The following is a 17,147-nucleotide window of genomic DNA, read 5'->3' on the forward strand; positions in this document are numbered from 1 at the left end:
TTAAGCACCCTCCAATTTTTTTTTTTTAGTTCTGGGAAAGGAATGCAGAGTTGCAGTTTCTGTGTTCTTGTGCAATTTGTGTAATGTACAAATAAACGCTCCTTCGTGAGAGACGCACAGTAAAGTTTGTGTGCTACTGTTTGGTGACTGTTGTCGAACTATACAGTACACCAGCATCGTATTTTTGAGGCCATGTACATAGTATGCAGATGATTGAATTGCAATTGGATTTTAATCATCTGTGACACAATAGGTTTTTTCTGACAAGGGGCCCGCGGATTTCTAGAAACGCACATACCCAATGCCAGTGGGCGTGTGCCCACGCATGTATGCGTAAACAGGGTGTCCTAGCTAACTTTAGCCAGAGTTTAAAAATATGCGAATGACACGTAGCTAGACAGAAACAAGGTAACATTGTTTGCAGAAGCAGCAGCAGCGTCAAGACGCCCTCTTCACTTCGTGTAGTTCTAGATCATTCGCATATCAGTTTAGAGCCTAGGTTCTCGACACTGACTGCCAATGGGTCCGCCTCCAAACCGCAAAACTTGCTGTGCTATAGGGAGCAACAGTCCTAAAGGGACACTAAAGGCAAATACAATGTCGACGTGGACTGTTTAATACAGTCCACGTCGTTTCTGGAAATACAGTCCACGTCGTTTCTGGAAATACCTTTCCAGAAACCTCGCAATGCTTGTTTCGTGCCAAGAAAAGACTTAGTTTCCGAGAAAATTGTATCTCAAGGGTCCGAATACCGTTTCCGAAATTCAAGTCCCCGCCACCCAACCCGGGAAGTGGTGAAGTTGCATAAGCCATCACCGCCCTTTGCTGTCATCGGTGAGTAAAACGGCGCCCGACAGACGGCGGCACCGAGCCAAGATAGAGCTGCTGATTCACTGCTGCAGCTGCTTTTTTGGTCAAGTGGCGCACACCTTTCAGGCATTCCGCGACATGACATAGAAGTTGGGTTCTCTGCTACTTGCTGCAAGTTTTACGAGTCAGCAAAACCACTGCAGCGCTACGGGATCAGGAATGTACTGAAACGCCAAAGCGTGGGCGGCGCAGAGTCGAGTGAAAACGAAACCTTTCAACCGTCCGTTTTGTTGTCAACGGTAACTTCAATGAGTTCTTTTTTCTAAACTTGGAATGGAACTGGACAAATAGCATTTTATTTGATGTTAGAATACCAGGATGTTTTTTTGCAACGAGTAATTGGGTACTATAGTCGCATACAACTTTAGAAAAAAGGGGGCGTTTACTCCTCCCAGGCGAATGCACAGGAGCATTCACCAATGGGCGTGCACTCTGGACCGACGTCATGCGCCGGACGGCCGGTGACTTCGCCGCTTCGGTCATCTGGGCGGGGCCTCCCCTTTTTTCTAAAGTTGTATCCGACTATAGTGACATATTTTAACTGAGGAGTGTTTTCGCCATCGGGCAAGTGTATGAAAGTAAACTCAAATGATAACCGCTGCCGAGTGGCACTCGGATGTTAAAGCTAAGGTTTAGGCCAACAGAAATATTTCCGCTACATTGCCAGAACTGCCATTAGCAGATGTTAATTGTTCTGCAGCATCTTGAAAGAAGAAAACGCGCATGTAGCTTTGGGCCGACAGCCGTACGGCGACATCTTTCAGGCTGCCGTCCCGTTGCACACATCCCGCTTTAAAATGTTTACGCATTAAGAGGAGTTCTCATTTCAAAATGTGTGCCGCTAATTACTCCGCCAACCGGTTACTGGCCCACATGATGAACTGTAGCGTTTTGCAAAGCAGAGCCGATGTCTTCGGACGGCTGAGGCGGCGTCCTTTACTAGATGCCTGCGAAATGGCTCGAGCCCCCCAGTGCAAAGGGCCTGCCCTCAGTTGTGAACATGCAAGCGCCGCGAGGTGGTGTTCGCGACGCACAGTGACAATACAGAGCCAGGAAATATCTTGGGTAAAATAACATAAATACCTTGGCATATGGATAAACGAAGGCAATAGATATGTGGAATCACAGGAAAAGAACCATAACTGCAAAGGGGACGAGCAATGCAGCCATAATGAAACACAGAGCGCTATGGGGATACAATACGTACGAGGTGCTCCGGGGTATATGGAAAGGTGTAATGGTCCCAGGACATAGATTTGGAAATGTGGTTGTTTGCTTGAAATCAGGCGTACAAAGGTCAGTGGGACGCCTCGCATTGGGCGCTCACGGGAAGACTACAAATGAAGCTGTGCAGGGTGATATGGGCTGGACTAGTTTTGAAGTGAGGGAAGCTCGCAGTTAAATTGATTATGAAGAACGACTGAGGAGTATGAAAGAAAGTAAATGGGCTAGGAGAGTGTTGAGGTATCTGTACAGGAAAAACATTGATTCACAGTGGAGGAAAAGAACTAGGAAGCTTACTAGCAAGTATACGACCTGTATGGTGAGCAACGTGCGGGGGCAACAAAGAACGTCAAGCGGAAAGTCTGAGAGGCTGAAATAATCTCCTGGGTGACGGCAATGAAAAAGAAACCTGCCATGAGTAACTACTTAGGAGCAAAAAGCGAAATCAGGAAAGAAACAATTTATGATAACTCAGAGGAAAGGTCATTACTTTTCGAAGCGACATCAGGATGCCATAGAACACGCACCTATAAAGCGAGATATAGGAAGGAAGAAGAAGCATGTGCTTGCTGCGGTAAAGCTAGGGAAACGACGGAGCATGTTTTAGAATGTGAATACATCTTCCCAGTGCTTGATTTAGGCACCGCTGGCCTCCTTGAAGCCTTTTGGTTCAGCGAAAGAAGGGGAAAAGTAAACATGTCCGGCATAGAAATTAGTAAGCCGTGATTTGAAGATTGGTGGAAGAAAAGTAGGGAAACGACCAAAAATGGAGACGCACGAAAGCAAAGTTCACAATAGGGGATCAGGAAATTTTGGTTGTGGGAGCTCATCGTGTTTTTTTGTTGTTTTTCTTTCTTTAACCTAGGTAGGATATTAGGCAGCATAATAGCAAGAGCTTGGTGGCGCAACCCACCACCAAGTTCCAAAAGGAACGCTCATAACGTCCGTCCGTCCGTCCGTCCGTCCGTCCGTCAATCAATCAATCAATCAATCAATCAATCAATCAATCAATCAATCAATCAATCAATCAATCAATCAATCAATCAATCAATCAATCAATCAATCAATCAATCAAGCTATCCATCCAGTGGAAATGAGGAAAGGGAAAGGGTTTGGCTGCTGGTTTCTCGCTCATGCGGCAGGCAGCTAGTAAAAGAGGCAACGTACAAAGTTGTCGTAGTACTTTGGTATGTTTCGTTCAATGCAAACGTGTAATGAGGTCAATTGGAAAAAGGCGAACCTGGCACGTAAGGCTCCGCCAACGATGGCTGTCAAAACGTCATTCCGAACCTAGCTCGTAGGCTTCCAGTACGACGGTTGTCAAAACGTCATTCCGAACAGAAAGTCGACCCAACAATAAAACCTGCTTGGCTTAGGACGAGGAGGAGGAGTAGATTTTAATGAACAGAAAGGAGGAGAAGTCGGCCTAAAAACCTTCACATTGTCGTTCGTCCTGCTTGTTGGACAACAAAATGTTTTGAACTGTGTTTTCTCTGTTTCGCGTTCAAAAAGCAGTGCTTTTAAATCGACGGCGGGAAGAGGCGAGGTAATTTATTTTGAAAGGCCGTTCGTTTCTGCAACGAGCATATCGACCAACCACCATTGTTGTGACCCTCAAACCATAGGCGGAAAGGCGGGGGAGGAGGAGGGGGGGAGTTGGTGCCCGACCAGCTCTCCGAACCTCATATATATATGAGAATTTAAAAGACCTCATAGTAGGAAACAGTTCAGTTTTACAGCCTGAGCACTCTCCCACCACCAAGAATCTGGCGCCTCTCGGTGGTGTAATCTTCTTTCGTGTAATTATCGTATACTTCGCTATCACTAATACTGCTTCGCCTTTCCAGCGAAATTGCAGCCTCTCTGTGCATTTTTGTTTATTTTTCTGTGAGTCCGAGCACAAGCGCTCCTGCGCATGACTGCTGTTGATTCTGATTTCCAGTGTATCCAGCTTGGCCTCATTTCGGTTACTGAGCGAATTATACAAGGCGCCCCAACTATCATGCACCAAGACTTAAAAAAAGGGGCAGTGCGTTACTTGAAGAATAAACACCTGGTGCATATGGCTTTCACTAAAGTGGACTAGCCTCAAGTATTTCTTTCGTAAGTGAGATTTATTTCGACAATTGCAATTATCCAATCCGAGAAGTACTGTCCTCATTATCAAAGTGCAAATGAGGCATTTGTAGGCACCCCCAGGTACCACCAAATGACATCTAATTGATGCATTTTCAGCGACGTACTCACTGCGTAGAAGTTTTTCCGACTGGCAAAGAAACCTCGCGAAATATGAAATCACACGTGACTGCACTCCCAACCGCATCCATAAAGTAGCACCCTCAAATAATCTGATTGAAAGCAACTGCATTGCATGTCGCAAACCGGAAGAGACAGCGCATCATCTTGACAAGGGTACGTAAGGAGCACCAACAGCAAGTTTCGCGGCTTTGCAGCTATTCCTTCCTTTTCGCGTGACACTTATTTTCCGTCTTTCAAGGCCCACTGATCACATTGATAACAAAAGCCCCTTGATAACGCAGCCGAAGCGCCGCTCTAACCACGCACCAAATGCGAAAAGCAATGGAATAGGCATAGCATGTTTCAAAAGCCCGGCCTTGCTCGCACCGCATCGAAAGAGTGCGCGCAAAGCTATATTTCGCGCCAGAAACTTGCTTCGGACCAAAGCCAAATTAAAGGGAAGCTGAAAGGTTTTCCAGAAAAAAATGAGTGAACATCTGTACATAATGGTTTTCAACCCTCCGAATTCGAATATCGTATCGAAATTGAGCGAAAGAAGCGCAAATATATTTTATTTCGACGAAAAGTGCAGCAGCGGACACGCCCAGCTCGCGCGTCTCGTTTCCGCCTGTGTTTGGTCGGTGCGCCTCGTGACGTCAACTCTAGTAAGCGACCGATGCCGCTACACATGAAGCGCGGTGCCAGGTAGTTCGGTGCTGTTTTTCTGAGACGGTAATGGAAATTGAGAGAGACTGCGTTTTTCTGAGGAGTTCGGCGTTACTCCCTACATGTACGAGCCGATTGCGAAGAGCCGGCCTCTCGAAGAAGCAAACGATGCTGGTGCGAGCAGTGCTTTCGACGCGAACGAAAGCAAAGTCTTGGGATCTCCTCGTGCTGGAAATGCTCTTTGGTGAGTATGTTTTTTGCAAAGCGATCTAGTGATCTCGCCGATCTTTCGCCGATCTAGTGAGCTCGTTTCCGGTCAAACAACTGTTGTGTTGTGTTCTTGCATGCCTCCTCGTGGAACGTAAGCGGGGATGCGATCGTCGGCATTTGTGCGCTGTCCAAAGCTGTCGGCAATCTACAAAGACGGTTCAAACGCGTGAAAAGCTTCCCGGTTCATGCAGTACGTGTAGTGACCTTCATCTGTTGACTACCACTCACGTTGACTACCGCTCACGTTGATTACCACTCACGTTGACTACCACGCACGTTGACTACCACTCTACATACACGCAGGCGCACCAACAAAGGAATGCAGGGTCGATCGAAGCAGATTACGATGGCACGCACGCAGAAACAAGCGCGGTCAGGCACGGTCGCGGACGCTGCGAAGGAACGAAACACTAGAGTTGACGTCACAACACCACAGTTTCCGGTCTCCACTCCGCTCGCTCACTCAACGGGGGGCGGAGCTACAGCGCAATTTCAACCGACGATTACGTCGCTCCTAATTGTAAAAAAACCCCCAATTTTACCTACAGGGTTTATAAGGTTCCCGCATCCGTATATGAGCGTCTTATTGAATTCGACAGACTCTTTAGCTTCCCTTTAAAGTGACGGTTTAAGTTTTCATGGGAGTGTACACGTGATGCAAAATCAGACTCATCGCATAAACTAAAAGCGAAATAAACAGACCGGGGAGCGACCCCCGTGTTGAGAAAAGACAAAACCGATGCGTTCCAAAAAGTAAATAACCACTTCTAAATGAACATAATTGGCAATCAGAACGCCAGCACGAAAAACAAATAAAAATACATCAGATTTCAGTGCGCCCTTATTATCTATAAATTCGTAAACGCCGTTAAGCACCAGCTGCTTCCTAGAGGACGTGTTCGAATATGTCTCCTTCTGCAGCTATACGCAGCACCGAATCCGCTTTATCGCATCTTCAGTGGCTTTCTTGATGACCGATGCTCGAATCCTACGGCAGACATCCGTTATCGCTGTCTCGAGCTACTCTGATGTCCGCCTCGATCATGTGCGCACGATCTTTCACGCAGCCCCAAAGAAAGAAATCCAGTGGAGTGAGGTCAGGTGACCTAGCCGGCCAATTTACAGGTCCGCGCCTTCCAATTTATTGCGCATGAAAAGTCTCATCCAGCCAGTTTCGTGCTCGGCTGCTGCTGTGTGCTGGTGCTACATCTTGCCGATACCAGAGAAGTGGAAGACGTCACAGCGTGACTTCGCCGAAAAAATGATCCATCACTCCTTCATGGATTTCGTCCACGTAACGCTGTCGCGTCAGTGTGTGATCGAAGAAGAAGAAGTGGTTTTAACGCCACCGTAAATTCTGCACAGCACATTGAACGACCACTGATACTGGTAGAGATTGCACTTTACCCAGTCTGCATTGTAGTCACTCCAATAGTGTGCATTATGCAAATTTACCTGGACGTATTTGTGAAAATTGACTTAATCTGTGCACATCTGATGTTGCTCAAAAAGCCCGGTGACTCATCGGCTTCGCTGAGAACCCAATTCGAGAATTCTAGACGATTCTACAGGTCCCTATCTTCCAAGCATTTGTACTGGTTAAGGCGGTACAAGTGAAAGGCCGTCATTTAGAATCCTCCAAACCAATTAGTTGGAAATTGGTACCTGGGCGGCCACGTGCCGCACGCTAGCATGAGGGAATGAGGCCATAAATGCTAGATCTATGCGTAGGCTAGGACTGAAAGATGGAATCTTCGGCCGCTGTTTCTTGAAGCTGCCGGTTTGTCCCAGGTTTTCATAATTTCTGGTGATAACCGACGCTTTTGGTCTACCACCCACTTCCATGACTGCTATACATTTGCAGCCTTCCTGTTGTTGTCATTTGCAGCTCCCAAGGTAAGGGTCATTTTTACATTCTGTTTATGAGAGAAAGAAATGGCGACTGGGACGAAACAAAATGCTCCTTTAAACAATTGCACTGACGTTGTCAACTCACTTTTGTTGTGATAGGTTTTGTGGCAAAAGAAAAGAACCATCCGTGCACTTTACACTAAGACAAGGCCTATCACAGCTTGTTTCCAGTTAAACTCCGAACGCAGCAAGTTACATCGACCGAGGTGCGGCAGATAAGGCACTAGCCCAGTCACGATGTCTTACAGCGAAGCTGTATATGGCTAGCCGATTCATTCGTCCGTCCGTCTGTCGCCTGTACGCCGAAAACTCCTCCGGCGCAAGCCAATGCGCATGCGCAAAAAAAAACGACAGAGAGGCGCGCGATTGGCTGCGCAGGTAGAGACGTTGTTGCTCTCAGTCGCAGCCGAGCGCGCGCGCAGCAGTTTCTCCGCGGCTACGAAATGGGTAAGCCACGCGTCATACGTACTCCTGAGGAGCAGGCAGCATTCGATCAGCAACGCCACGAGCACAACCGGCAACGAGCTAGTTTACGCCGTGCCGATGCTGCAGCCCTGGCACAAGAACAGGCTCGTGCTGCCGAGCGTAAGCAGAAACTGCGAACCCGGTGATAAACACCGGGGGCGCACGTTTCAGTTTCGCTGGTTAACAATTTGTACGGAGTGCTTGGGCAATCATTTGTTTTCTTTATATCCGTCATTTCGTACTGGCTAACACAGAAAGAGCCTGTTCGAGGATGCCGCTTCATGATGCGCGTGGGAGTGCAGTCACATGGTAATCGCCATATTTCGCAGGGTTCATCGATCAGTCGAAAAAGAATGAGTACGCAATTAGAATGTCGCTAAAAATACCGCATTTAAATGTCCCTTGACTGTGCCTACAAATTTCTCATTGTCACTTTGATAATTATGATAGTGCGTCTCGAGTTAGATAGTTGATTACAATTACCAAATAAAATCTCAGTAACGAAAAAATTACTGGCAGCTAGTCCACTGTGCTGGAAACAAAGTGCACAAGGTTCTTTCGATTGCTTTTTTTTAACTCTTGGTGCGTGATAGTTATTTGGGACACCCTGTATATATTTATGAACTGTGCATGCAAGTGACGATGTTTCCATCTCTAATAAATGTTGTAAATCATTTAAAGTGTTTTTTTAATTATTCGTTAGCATTGCTTCCTGGAAAGAAAAGCAATACCGAGACACGCCGTTGATAAAAGGCTCTGCCGAAGAGGTCAATAAAGTCTACAGGTGTTTTTCAGGGTCAAAAAAGCACGCAAAGCGTTTTGAAGTGAGGCGAACATACAGCAACATATTCATTCTCTACACATAAGCTATGTATACCTTTAGAAATAACTGTTATTTGGCTAGCTCCTTCTGTTCAAAAATATAATAAAATTTGTCCTGTGTATATATTTAGATATAACGTGTATGTGCATGGTGTTTACAGAGGAAACTTAAAACAATGTTGAAGTGACAAAATACGCATAAGGCAGCCGTCGCTGGTACTTCTAATGGGCTTGTTCTCCTATTGTCAAGATTTGCGGAAATAAAGCAAAGTATAAATTCAAATTCGCGCACGTCCATGCCAACAATGATGCAGTAAGCTATAAGTCACATTAAAATTTTAAGGAGAAGGTCAAGGTAAGTCAAAAGAAACCTCAAATGATGTGGGGGGGGGGGGGCATAACTGTGGCAATGAGATGTTAAGTGGGGGGGGTGGAGGGATAGGCTTTGGCATCACCGGGGGGGGGGTAGTGGGGGGCTGAGCATCTTGCACCATAACTCAGTGAATACTAAGTTTCTTAACGCATATATATATATATATATATATATATATATATATATATATATATATATATATATATATATATATATATATATCGTTTATTATTTATATTGTAAAGGAGGTTTATTGGGGTTCGTAGCGACCGCCGGTTCTACGATGCACCGAGCACAGTCCCCGAGCTCGAGCTTCTGCTGCGCGCTTGATGCTGCCGATGCTGCTGACTGCGCGCACGTTCGTCATTTTCCTTACAATATTTTGTTACAGAGAGAGAGAGAGAAAAACATTTATTGAATCATAAAATGGAATTCTCGCGGATCGAGGTCTTCTCTTCTTCACGCTGTCTTCTCGTCGAAGGGCGAATCGAGGCGAAGTGCAAGTCAAAAGCGTAACGAGCTACCAAGCCGCTCCAGCTTCAATTATATCGGCTTTCGGCTCTGGTTATCTTCCAAAGCGTGTGGTATGCTTTCCGTGACGAAAGAAAAGTCACTGACTTGCGCAGGAGTTCGGTTTTTTACTCGTGAACGGACAGAGCGATAACCGCATTCTGTTTGTTATTTTCCGCGACACCAACGTGGCAGTGGCGGTTTGCTTAAACTCTTCGGTTGTGGTTGATCTGAAAACAAGAAATCTGTATGCGTGTTGTCGCAGGTAAGTTCTATAATAAATTCCTGCTTTGTGGCAGCATTCGTTTTGGTTATGCGAACGCATGTCCCGGAGATCTTGAAACCACCTGCAACCGCCACCTCCTCGCCCTCGTAAACGTGGCCTGCTCTAGACGTGAGGTTTCCCTTCTTGAGGTTAGCGCCGCGAGAGCAAGCGTCAGAACTTAGCAGTTCGAGGAGCCTTGTCGTTGTGATCACGGGCACGCTGTTTGTTGCCGTAACGATCACTGGCCTCCGAGATCAAGACCCCCCCCCCCTCCCCCCACCGCAGTACGCGGGTGTACTCTTTCATTAAAAGTTCAGTTGTACACCGCAAATCAACGAAGTACATGCCAGCATGTCTAGATCAATTTCTGCCTTGTACAAACTCAGGTCTCTAGTACCGAACTGGCTGAAGCTCCAGTTATACTACTGACTAGTTCATTCTAATCTCCATTACTGTCTCTTAATTTGTGGTAATACTTCAAGAACCAACCTTGAAATTGTATTAATTCTAGAAAAGAGAGCTGTTTGGTGCATCGAAAGTCTGCAACGAACTGAACATACTGCCTCATTTTTTTAGCAAGCGTAAATTACTTACTTTTAACCAACTTTATAACTTAAAGCTCGCTTTATATTCGTAAGAAAATTGGAAATGACGTGAGCAGTTATATCATTCATTGCTGCCGAAGTTCCCTAATATCTCCGACAGGAGAGTTCTAGAACACCGTTATTCAGAACCGTCTACGGAAATCAAACATTGTTCTTCCATATACCTTACCTTTTCCACAACAATAGCTATATCCACGAACTTATCGCACAATGTAGTTGTGAAATCAGTTTAAAGAAAATGTGAATTGTACTTAATCTATGGTTCTGTGCCCTAAACAAATTTTGAGTTAAAAAAGTATTTCTTATTGTTTTATAATATTTCTACTTTGCTATATTCTCTAGAAGACGTACATTGCTACAAATGGTTATATTGCATTCTGTATAGCGCTTGCATCATCTTGTACTCGTACTTCTTAATATGTTGCCAATTATACGTATTTCCTTTTTTGCGCGTTCTTGTTATGGGTATTGCTGTTGTAATATTGTGCGATTCTGTGTCATAAATTACGATGCCTGTTCACGATGTTACTTCTGCCTTCGAACTGTTTTTGCCATGTTCTAATGAAAAAACGCCTTTGTTTTTTTAATGTTCGCTGCTTCTGAGCAAATGAATGGCTGGAGGGACTTTAGTCAGTAAGAGTTCGTCTGCTTTAGCCCTTTCAACCCAGGCAATGAATGCCTGATAAACTGAAACGCCTAAACAAACGTCAAAGTGGCCTTCTGGTGGCGATTTCTGATCGCCGAGAGTGGCGCCACCTGGTAATACGCAGGGTACCTATGGGTAGCTATACATATAGCGGATTTGTCGACACATGCGTTTGTTCCAGCGGAGCGAGCGCCGACGTGGAAGGTGACTGCCGTCCTCCTCCCCTGCAGCCGCCGCATGGGGAGAGCGTGGCGGGAGAAGAGGAGGGCTGTCCTCACCGAACGCTCCACCACCGCACTTAAACCTCTAGATTCCCCAAACTTATTGTGCTACAGCAAGTGCGCCTCAGAGACGTAGTAGGTGTACGAACTACACCGGGTCTGCAAAGTCAAACTAACAGTAACTTTAACAAAAACGCTATGCTAGCTACGCAAGAGCTGCTTGCCAAGGCGGGTTATGCGTTTTGGCGAACTCGATTACCGAGACAAATTAAAGTCACCAAGAGCATAAATAAAGAATAAAGGGCTCCGATCCACGCTGTGAAGGTGGTTGGGCAGCGAAGCTATGGCATCACCTGGTCAGATAGACGAATCTGACGTAGCCTTGAACTGGGTCCTGCCGAGCCTGATCACGACGCCGTTGTGCATATTTATGTTGCCGTTACATTCATCGCTCATCGCATTCGCGCTGCTCTTCAGCTGTCCTAACCATGCGTGGCTTGCTTTCAACAGGAACCGCTGCGCCCTGCCTAGCCTGAGCGCGACACCGTTGTGTACAGTGACGTTGCTGTTTCCGTCTCCGCTCATCGTCGTCACGCTCCTGTTCGAGAGTTGTAACTATGCGAGGCCTTTCCACAGTTGCCGCTTTCCGGCCAACTGCAGCTCGTGCAACCGTAATCGTTATCGCGAAGTGCTTGCGACGAACGTTATGCGCGAAGGCGAGCTTTCTCGGATTTTTCCTTTTCCTCGCACGCCTGGCGCCGCTGCTGCCGCGTGATGATGATGATGATGCCTAGCCTGCTTGAGTTACTCATGTATGCTATACATGCTTTTCATTCTAGCATTCTTGTATACCTTTCTTTAATCTTCTTTCTCTTCCTCAAAACATCTCTATCTACCTTGCACCGCTACCTATAGGCCTGTAACGGATCCGGTCGTATCAATCTCTTCCCTGCGGTTTTTCCATCAGTACCATAAACATGCTTATCTCCACTGCTGACCGGTTGATGCACTTCCGTCCACTTTAACGTCAAAGCGCCCCTGGAAGGTTTTCTTTACTTGCGGGTCTCACTGGGTGAATCCCTACGCATTCCATTAGGATGTGCTCAGTGGTCTCCGGATTTTTGGTGCAGCATACATATGCCTCACTTAGTTGCGAATATTTGCTCCTGTACGTTTTTGTCCTTGGACAACCAGCTCGAGCCTAAAACAGCAAAGCACCTCCCTTCGTATTATCTTGCTGATTTTCCCTCCTAATTTCTTTCTTCTCATTCTTGTAAATCAGCATGGTCTTTTTTTTGTTTCCATATTTTGCATTCGATGAACTGTCTATGTTTCTCTCATTTTCTTGACTCCTGGTTGTCTATATACAGTTTAAGCTACCGTGTGCTTGGTTGCCAACTTTCTTGATCTCTTCATCAATTACTGTCCCACATGCTTTTCAAGTACAGATACTTGTGCACTTTAGCTGTCCATTTATGTTCGTCCATGTTCCCGAGCCTTTCTTCAAAACTTATTTTGTTCTGTGCTTCTCCGACTTGTTTCTCTAACTGATTTGCACGAGAGCACGCGATCACTCCCTCGGCGCCTTTGTATCGGACGTCCGACCACCGATCATAGACCAGCGACGCCTACGAACGACAGCCACCACCAACGAAGACGGCGTAAGAGGAAAAGAAATCTGTGCTTTTTATTAAAACTTGCTGCCGGGCTAATCGATTCAAAATGCGTTGGAGCGGATAAACAACACAACAGCAACAAGAGCAAAGCATTGAACAACAAACAAAGTTAAATGAAAGTACGCGCCAGTTCCCGTCTCTCTCTTCTAGTCTTCAGCTCTGTTGCGCTGTACGAATTGATAGTTTGCCGACAATGAGTACATTTCCAGCTTTCTCTTAAATTGATAAAATGTGCGCGCGGTTTTTATGACGAGAAGTACACATACTATGCTCAATAATTATGCGGAAGCAGCATGCACCGATTATTTGTGACAGTTATAGTGCGGAATTTCGACAAGATATTGGCCGAAAATCCGTAGTGAACAATATTGCTATTGGCACTCTTTATATGCGATTGGAGCAACGCACAGGCCATCTTCAGGTAAAGTGTATACAGTTCACTGCTGCTACGCTACCGAACTCGTACTTCACATTCTCGTTTCCTTACTCAGGTTATCCGTGGCTTGCGTTAATGGCATGATATTTTATTTTTAAAGTTGGTTCCTCTTCAAACCGAGTCTGTGAATGGAACAATAACGTCGTCGGCGGTGGTCTCTGGGAATCATCGCGACGATGGGACTGACCAATGAAGGGACTGTCGGACGGGCCACGCCAATGCGTGCGACCGTTCCAACTTACTTGAGCGTCGACAATAATTCGCTGTATATTTCCATCCCGCCCATAGTTCTTGTCAAAGCACTGGCGGCCTACATTTTTTATTTTCCGAACGACCAACGCGGCAAATTGTTTGTATTGTTTCGCAACGAGCAAAAGATTCTTTTTGCCCGCTCGGTAATACGTATACCTGTAAATTCTTCCACCTGAGTAATTCACTTACATATAACTGTCCTTATCTGCTGACAAGAAACGCGTGTTGCGAGCTTGCAATATGTCAAACGGCTGTTCTCTATTGTCCAGTTCCTACAAAAGAGTTGCCGTGTTTGATTTTCCCCATTACTGACAGCAAAAACGCCGCATTCACTAGAGGCGCTTTTGTACCGCTTTGAAGCATCGAACTCGTGGCTGAGTGGTAGCGTCTCCGTCTCACACTCCGGAGACCCTGGTTCGATTCCCACAGAGCCAATCTTGCAAGTTGTTTTTTATTCATGAAGTGGCTGCTGGGATTTATCGCTCACGGCCAACGCCGCCGACACCAACGCCGACGACACCGGCTTTTCTGCGGCACGAGCTCCTTAACGCTGTCGCGTTAAAACAACTTCAAATAACTGGCCAGGTACAGCTGTGCGATTCGCTGCAAATGACGTCAAGCTACGCGCATAAGCATTGAGGTGCTGCGTCAGTAAATGACGTAGATGTCCGCGTTGGTCTCATAGAAATTTCATAGTAGTGTGGTTTCCGTTACGTGGGCTGTAGGCGGTCGGCATTCGCGTACAAAACATGACGAAGTTATGTTTCTGACCGCAATGCTGAAAGTAGAAAAAAGGCTGCGGCTAAAGGTGCGTGGGACGTATCCCTTCAAGTTTATTACATTGACCCATATTACATTTGACCCAGTGTCCTCGTGCACTGGGTTCGGATTCGCACTGGAAATCGGATTCTGGTGAAGGCCGGACCCCGGCCGAAACGGCAATAAACCGCTTCATACGCGCGTCTACTTCACTGTGTGTGCGTATATATATATATATATATATATATATATATATATATATATATATATATATATATATATATATATATATATATATATATATATATATATATATATATATATATATATATATATATATATATATATATAGAGAGAGAGAGAGAGAGAGAGAGAGAGAGATGCGTGTATGTGTGTGTGAGTACGTGCGATGTATCTCGTTGTTATTTTTTTTGGCGTGACTCACGTTACGGTACGTGGGGCACGAGCACGGGGGACAGCTAAATACGCGCTCTTCCCTCGCGTCAACATGCCTGCTGTGCGTGTTGCGGTGGAGCGCGCCTGAGCGAGCGCGGCAGGCACAGGGTCGGCGTGCTCATCAACTGCTGCAAGAGGTGTCGCATCTGCTTCCACAGAGTTGATGCTCTGGAAGATAGAAGGAAAAAAAAAACGCATTTCATTCGGTGCCTCCCGGCGCGACACATTTGGCAGCGTGTTTCTCGCAGATGGACCCCCCCCATGTGATACAATTACGGATCCGACACCGATCCGCATGAGTGGTTGGTGGAAATTAATTCGTCTGCGCATTGCAGCTGTTGTTCGCACATTTCGCAATTACGAGCATGTCGAAGCTGAGATCTACGTGTCAATGGAAACGTGGACTAGCCCAAAGCAGCGAAGCGCAACTCTTCACATGAACGCTTAGCCCCGCTGATCACCGCTCTTAAAGTAGCCTTCAGGTTTTCGTTCGCGAACACATGTGCAAGAGACCATTGTTGTACCGTTCATGTTGTACGCTCCCAAGCAGTTCCTTCTAAGCGTTTCTTCGGGAGACTGTGCTTTTAATCATACCGCTGTGGAGATCACTCTTAAGCACTTAGAAGTTGGTAGCGCCTGCGCACGCCATCGTTTGAGACGTCGCGCTTCTGCATAGGTCCAGAAGCGTGCTCGGTGGCCTCCGTGTACGCCCTCTAGATTGATGCCGCTTCTTCCACTCGAAGTAGTGAAAGCTATATAGAGGGTTGCCCGCAATCATTACAGATAATCTTACGTACCGTAGCTCGCACTTCGATGTCAATCAGTGCCAGCGTGGCTGAGGGGTCCCCTTTTCTAACGAGATAAACGTTTAGAAATGGCTGTTCGCGTTCGATATGTTATATGTAGAAGGTTAGAGTATAGAATGCACGCGAACTGCACAAGAATGTTGGCCTTCAGAAACACCAAAATGAGCAAAAATCGTGCGGCAGGGACCTCGATGGTTTGCAGTCATTGGGAAATATCGCGTGTACGCAAACGATTGCGACATGCCCGTTCTTGCTCGTCGCTAAGAACGGACAACTTGCCATTGGCTGGCCGCATTCGCCAATAATGTCCAACATCAGAACTGGTTGAAATGTTCTATGTCGAGTAGTTTTAGTATAACAATTTTTTTGTGAATGCAAGCACAGGTGACTACAGTTTTTCTTTTTTCTTTTTCTTTCTTTCTTTTTTTAATTTTTTACTTCAGCTGTTTGCCTGAAGTGGTGAAAATCCTTTTCGGCAATTACATCTGACGAGAGCATGACGGAGGCAAGCAGTACGTCCTAACTACTGCCTGACGGTCACATTAATGGAAGGGTTAGGAATTGAGGTATATTTAAAGCGCTGCTTTATTGCGCAGAAACATCAAAGGAAACTATTGAGGCTTCTGCCGCATGACTTTTGATGCTTTCGACGACGTTTCGGAAGGCCAATTCTTGTGCACTTTACGTACGTTCTACTCTTTCTATCCACAACGCATTCGACGCCCAGAGACCCTCCTGAACGTCTGTTTCGTTGCAAAAGCGAATCCTCAGCCCTGCTGGCACTGACTGCCACCGAAGTGAGCACGTAGCTAATTCCTAACGTTTGTGTGGAATCTCACTTGGCGTGTATGATAGCGGCAAGGTGTGCGTGTAGGATGGACAGCTATATACGTATTCTAACCGCTGCAATTCGAAAGTAGTGTGAAGCTTTGCTAGACGCGACTTTGCGGAAGAGCTTTTTCCTCATGAATCCACCGTATCTTTAAGATCGACTGGACACGTCAGACGCACCTGCAACAAAATATTAAGGGATTCAGTGGACGTATCTTATATAAATGTCCGCGCGTATGACCAACGTATCTTTCCACACACCTTTTAAGAAAAAGTAAATTTATTTAAAGACGTTGTCACACATTTAAAGTAAACACACTCTCCTTTTTAATAAGCATGTCTCGTCAACAAATATACCCGAATTCTGGATTCGCACACTCAAATCGCCGAACGTGACTTACGTGCTCATTGTGTTTCTTGATAAGGAGCAGTGGAACGTCGCACCCGATAGCTTCCTTCTAAAGTTCTTATGAGCATCCGTTGCGGGTTAGCAAAACGCACGGAGGAAAGCCAAGGAAGCATTCATTGCATTCTTGAATTCGTTTGCGCCAGGAGCTCATTTTACAGCGAAAATAAAAGCAAAATAAAACAGGTCAGATTTCATTGTAAACTCGCGGACACTTGAAACACAAACTACATGGAGAGAGAAAGCGACAGTAACGATAGGGAAAGGCAAGGAGGTCAGTCAGATGAGCATTCGGTTCGCTACCTTATACTGGTTGAGTGCGTTGAAACACGAGAAAATTCAAAGGCACAGTAGAGCCTACACCAGGTGTCTCAGCGAACACTTTCAAGAATTTTTAAAGGTTGCCTATGACAGAGACCACAAACCTAGTTCATGAGCT

Source organism: Dermacentor albipictus, chromosome 1 (genome assembly GCF_038994185.2).
Source record: "Dermacentor albipictus isolate Rhodes 1998 colony chromosome 1, USDA_Dalb.pri_finalv2, whole genome shotgun sequence".
NCBI classification, from domain to species: domain Eukaryota; kingdom Metazoa; phylum Arthropoda; class Arachnida; order Ixodida; family Ixodidae; genus Dermacentor; species Dermacentor albipictus.